The following is a 5676-nucleotide window of genomic DNA, read 5'->3' on the forward strand; positions in this document are numbered from 1 at the left end:
GTGAAACCCTGTCTCTACTAAAAATACAAAAATTAGCCAGGCGTGGTGGTGGGCACCTGTAATCCCAGCTACTTGGGAGGCTGAGGCAGAAGAATCACTTGAACCCGGGGGCGGAGGCTGCAGTGAGCTAAGACTGTGCCCCTACACTCCAGCCTGGGAGACAAAAGGGAGACTTTGCCTCAAACAAAAACAAAATCCTTATATGCTTTCACATGTTTCTTCCAATGGTGACATTTTCTAAAACATCAGCATAATATCACAACTAGAATATTGATGTATAAGAGTATGAATCATTGATCATTATAAGCTTGAGAAAAATAGAGGTTCTTTTTTCTTTTGTTGGAGACAGAATCTCACTCTATTCCCCAGGCGGGAGGGAGGCCGAGGCACGAGAATCACAAGAATCGCTTGAACCCAGGAGGCGGAGGTTGTAGTGAGCCAAGATTGCACCATTGCACTCCAGCCTGGATGACAGCGCAAGACTGTCTCAAAAAAAAAAAAAAAAAACACTTAGAATAATACAAAGATATCAAATACTTAAGAATAAATCCAGTGACAGATGCTCAAGACTGCCAGACAGAGAACTGCAGTGTATTTCTGAGAAATCAAAGCAGCCTGAGCTACCGGCTGTGCTGCTATGGTGTGAAATAGAAGTGGCTGTGCTACAGTAAGGCCTCACTCACACCCTCCGTGGCTGCCTCACTCACACCCTCCGTGGCTGCCTCGCTCGCACCCTCCGTGGCTGCCTTGCTCGCACCATCAGTGGCTGCCTCGCTCACACCATCAGTGGCTGCTTTTGGCCTGTTCACACTTTGCCAGACCCAACTACAGCCAACACAAACCTCATCAAAATTTCAGTAGGTTTATTTTTGGGGGGGCAGGGTATGGAGAGGGAGAATGTAGAAACTGCAAACTCATTCTAAAATGTGCTGATTCTAAAACAATCAAGAAAAAGAAAAAAATAAAAAATAGAAAAGAAAAAAATAAAAACAAAAAACAAAACAGGCCATGTGCGGTGGCTCACGCCTATAATCCAGCACTTTGGGAGGCCGAAGCAGAAGGATCACCTGAGGTCAGGAGTTCGGGACCAGTCTGGCAAACATGATGAAACTCTGTCTCTACTAAAAATACAAAAATTACCCCAGCGTGGTGGCGGGCGCCTGTAATCCCAGCTACTCAGGAGACGGAGGCAGGAGAATTGCTTGAACCCCGGAGGCAGAGGTTGCAGTGAGCTGAGGTCATGCCACTACACTCCAGCCTGGGCAACAGAGCAAAACTCCGTCTCAAAAATCATCATCATCATTGGCCAGGTGCGGTGGCTCACATCTGTAATCCTAGCATTTTGGGAGGCCAAGGTGGGCAGATCACGAGGTCAAGAGATTGAGACCATCCTGGCCAACATGATGAAACCCCATCTCTACTAAAAATACAAAAATTAGTTGGGCGTGGGGGCGCATGCCTGTAGACCCAGCTACTGGGGAGGCTGAGGCAGAAGAATCGCTTGAGCCCGGGAGGTGGAGGTTGTGGTGAGCTGAGATTGCACCACTGCACTCTAGCCTGGCGACAGAGCAAGACTCTGCCTCAAAAAAAAAAAAAAAAAAATTAATAATAATAATCAAAAGGCAAAGAATTATAAAAACAATCTTGAAGAAAAACAAAGAGATACAGAAGAAATGTGATTAGCCATGAACAAATGACGTGGAATCTGACTGACAGAGACATGGGGGTTCATGAAATATTTTCTCTAATTTCTAGACATTTGAAAGAATTCGTAACGAAGGGCGGGGAAAATGCGGACGGTCGTCTCCCGGAAGCCCCGCCTCTGGGCTACTCCCACAGCTTCAGGAAACACAGGAGGAAGGCTCCTGGTATCCCTGCCTCACGGCTGGCCCTGAGAACAAACCAGCTGCTGGGTGATGGAAAGTGTCGCTCTTGTTGCCCAGGCGGAGTGCAGGGGCGCGATCTTGGCTCACCACAACCTCTGCCTCCCGGGTTCAAGCAATTCTCCTGCCTCAGCCTCCTGAGTAGCTGGGATTACAGGCGTGCACCACCACGCCCGGCTAATTTTGTATTTTTAGTAGAGACGGGGTTTCTCCACGTTGGTCAGGCTGGTCTCAAACTCCCAACCTCAGGTGATCCGCTTGCCTCGGCCTCCCAAAGTGCTGGGATTACATGCGTGAGCCACTGCGCCCAGCCAATAGAATAAAATTGTAACAGTTCAGTTCATATTACTTTAATGCCTTAAGTACTGGGTAAGGGAATGGGAGAAAAATATTATATGAAGTAGTAAAATTATTAAGAAAATATCTGAAAGTGGCAGAGGAATAAGATCAGCTTATGGCAAATTACGAGATACATGCATCTAGTCACTGGGCTGCAAGGGCCAGGTCAAGGCTTTTACAACTTCTACTACCACCCCACAGCCTCGACAACCCCCGGCCCACACCACAGCTCCCCGCCGACTCCACTCCCACTCCCACTCCCATTCTGCCAGCAGCCTCCCACCCAGCACCACCCACTGCTGCTGCTGCCCTTCACTTACACACAGCTTCAGAAGGAGCTAAGGTGAGGCAGTCCCCTGGGGGCCCTTGCAACTCTCAGATTTACGGCACAAGGGAAAACGGCATTCCACTATACACTCACATGCACACTGAATGTCGTCAAGGTGAACCGCGGCCTTCCTGGGGCTGCACTTTCTCAGAGCTCAAAGCAGATGTGAGATAACGGTTTGTGCCCTGACTGAATGTTTGATGGTATGAAACAATTATGGTTACTATTTTTGGAGTGTGATCATAAAATTCTGATTATATTTAAAAGAAAAAAGTCTTTATTTTAGAGATACATAGCTGGGCATCGTGGCTCACACTTGTAGTCCCAGAACTTTGGGAGGCCTGGGCAGGCAGATCACTTGAGCCCAGGAGTTCGAGACCAGCCTGGGTAACATGCGGAAACCCCATCTCTACAAAAAACATTTAAAAAAAATTAGCCAGGTGTGGTGGTACGTGCCTGTAGTCCCAGCTACTCAGGAGGCCGAGGTGGGAGGATCCCCTGAGCTTGAGGAGGTTGAGACTGCAGTGGGCTGTGATGCAGCCAGTGGACTCCAGCCTGGGCAGAGTGAGACCCTGTCTCAAAAATAAATAAATATACACACATACTGAAATCTTTATATAAGAAATAATCTGGTGTCTAGGATTTGTTTGAAAATACTCTTATCGGGGACGGGCAGGTGGGGCATGACACAGGAAGAAGACTGGGCAAGGCGGACCACGGGGTGCAGGCACAGGGGCCACCACCCCTCTCTACCTGTGTGTCCACAGCCTGGAGGGACAGAAGCCCGGGTCAGGTCACATGTGAGGCAGGAGTAAGGATGGACTCCAGGAAGACCCCGCTACAGCTGGCTGAGATGAATTCACTAACTACTTTTGCAGAAGTCTAATGTGAGAAGTTACCTTTGTTTTGAAAGAATAAATGCTCTGGACAGACAGACACGCCACCCACACAGACAAAGCTGCAGACCTGAGAAGGTGGATGTCCAACGTCTTGCCATGAAGCCCCAGGACCTCATACCTCCACCTGGTAGGTGACAGCACAAGATGGCCTACTTTGGGGCCCCGTGCAGCTCCCAGGGATGGCGGGAAGTGGTGCTTATTCCAGAGCCAGTTACAACCTCCTTCTTCTTTTTTTTTTTTTTTGGGACAGAGTCTCACTCTGTCGCCCAGTCTGGAGTACAGTGGTACGATCTCAGCTCACTGCAACCTCTGCCTCCCAGGTTCAGGCAATTCTCCTGCCTCAGCTTCCCAAGTAGCTGGGATTACAGATGCACACCACCACGCTCGGCTAATTTTTGTATTTTTAGCAGAGACAGGGTTTTGTCATGTTGGCCAGGCTGGTCTTGAACTCCTAACTTCAAGTGATCTGCCCAGCTCGGCCTCCCAAAGTGCTGGGATTACAGGCCTGAGCCACCGCGCCCGGCCAGAAACACTCCTTCAAATTCCAGTTCTCAGACGGGCAAAACCCCCACTGCTCCACATGGGTTGCACAGAAGAGTCACAAATGCTGTTCCCACGGCCTGAGGACGAGTCACACAGCCAGGCCCACAGCAGGACACGTCAGTATCCACCATGACAGTGCCCCAAATCACATGGGCTTTGCACATTTACCTGTTCAGTTTTTCTTGCAATGAGATTGCCAATGGTCTTGCTGAAAAAACTGGCGAGCAGAGGATTGAGAGGCGGCTCATGGTCCAGGAAGTCATACAGGAGGCTCAGCAGGCTCTCGTCCCCACCGAGGCGGTCGCTGATCTGTGGCACATCACAAGTCAGAAGCTCACAGGCTGTGTTTGGATATCTAAAAGGGCACAGTCCAAGCACTGGAGGTGAAATTAGACTTCTCCAACTCTTAGGAAGCTGCTTACATAGTCTGTTTCTTAGGAAGCAGACCCACGTGATAAAAACTATAGACCTCAGAACAGAATAAAAACGTGACTACCTGTGACCAGCTAGAAGTTTTTTAACATACCTTCTATGCTCCTCATGCCCTATATGCTGATATCCGACATTTTCTGACCCTACTCCCATTCTTTAAATAACTTTTCTCAGTCTTCCGGCTTCTCCTCTCTCCAGGCCTTCACACTCACCTGCCAGGTCTCTCACCTCCTGTCTAATCACACTGTTTCCGTGAGGACACGTCTGTGACCATTTCCATCTTCCCCTCCACTGAGCCTCTCCTCTCCCTCTAAGCCGTGACTCTTCCATCAACAAACACAGACCCAATCCATCCCCAGATGGGAGACACACCCCCTCAGCAGGTCAGGAAGCAGCATGAGGGACGAGGCACTATGCACTCGGGAAGCAGTGTGAGGGACGAGGCACTGTGCAAGAACTTTATGACTAGGAAATACCAACACCTGTGAATAATGCACTTTTCATCTGATTAAAATGACCAGATACAAAACAATCCATAGCCCAGTGCATATGATCCCATGATGACATCACTGTGCTCCCTCTTTTGCACCTGGTAGACAGAGGTGGGTGATGGCCATTGCCCTAGGAAAGGCACACCCCACAGCCCACACAGCCCTCAACAGCAGCCCCCATAGCAAGGCCTGGCAGGTGATCCTGCCTCTGGGAATGCTGGAGAGAAGCACAGGGCCCAGCAGGCAGGAACCCAGTGGGAGCATCCCGTAGGAATGGCTGTCTCAGAACAGGCCTGTCCCAACACCAGGAAGTGACCTGTCCTCTCTGTGTCTGGGTTTTCCCATCTGAACGTGCAGGTGAGGACAGGCACAGTGGCTCACATCTGTAATCCCAGGACTTTGGGAGGCCGAGGCAGGTGGATCACTTGAGCTCAGGAGTGGGAGACCAGCCTGGGCAACATGGTGAAACCCTGTCTCTCCAAAAAAAGAAAAAGAAAAGAAAGGAAAAATTAGCCAGGCGACGCAGCGCGTGCCTGTGGTCCCAGCTACAGGGGAGACTGTGGTGGCAGGATGGCTTGAGCCCGGGAGGCAGAGTCTGCAGCGAGCTAACAACACACCACTGCACTCCAGCCTGGGTGGCAGAGTAAGACTCTGACTTTAAAAAAAAAAAACAAAACCAATGCCAGGTGCGGTGGTTCACACCTGTAATCCCAGCACTTCGAGAGGCCGAGGCAGGTGGATCACCTGAGGTCAGGAGATCG

The 5676-nt window shown here is 49.9% G+C and overlaps 1 protein-coding gene across 1 annotated transcript in view; it reads right to left on the reverse strand.

The window, feature by feature from the left end:
• PPP6R2 (protein phosphatase 6, regulatory subunit 2) overlaps positions 1-4343 on the reverse strand; it is a 42298-nt gene extending 37955 nt beyond the window's left edge. The window contains exon 1 of the mRNA XM_011985579.1: positions 4161-4343. The gene's annotated coding sequence lies outside the window, so the exon portion shown is untranslated. The remainder of the gene's footprint in view (positions 1-4160) is intronic.
• Positions 4344-5676: the final 1333 nt, after the last annotated feature.

This window comes from Mandrillus leucophaeus, unplaced genomic scaffold (genome assembly GCF_000951045.1).
Source record: "Mandrillus leucophaeus isolate KB7577 unplaced genomic scaffold, Mleu.le_1.0 Scaffold288, whole genome shotgun sequence".
Taxonomy (NCBI): domain Eukaryota; kingdom Metazoa; phylum Chordata; class Mammalia; order Primates; family Cercopithecidae; genus Mandrillus; species Mandrillus leucophaeus.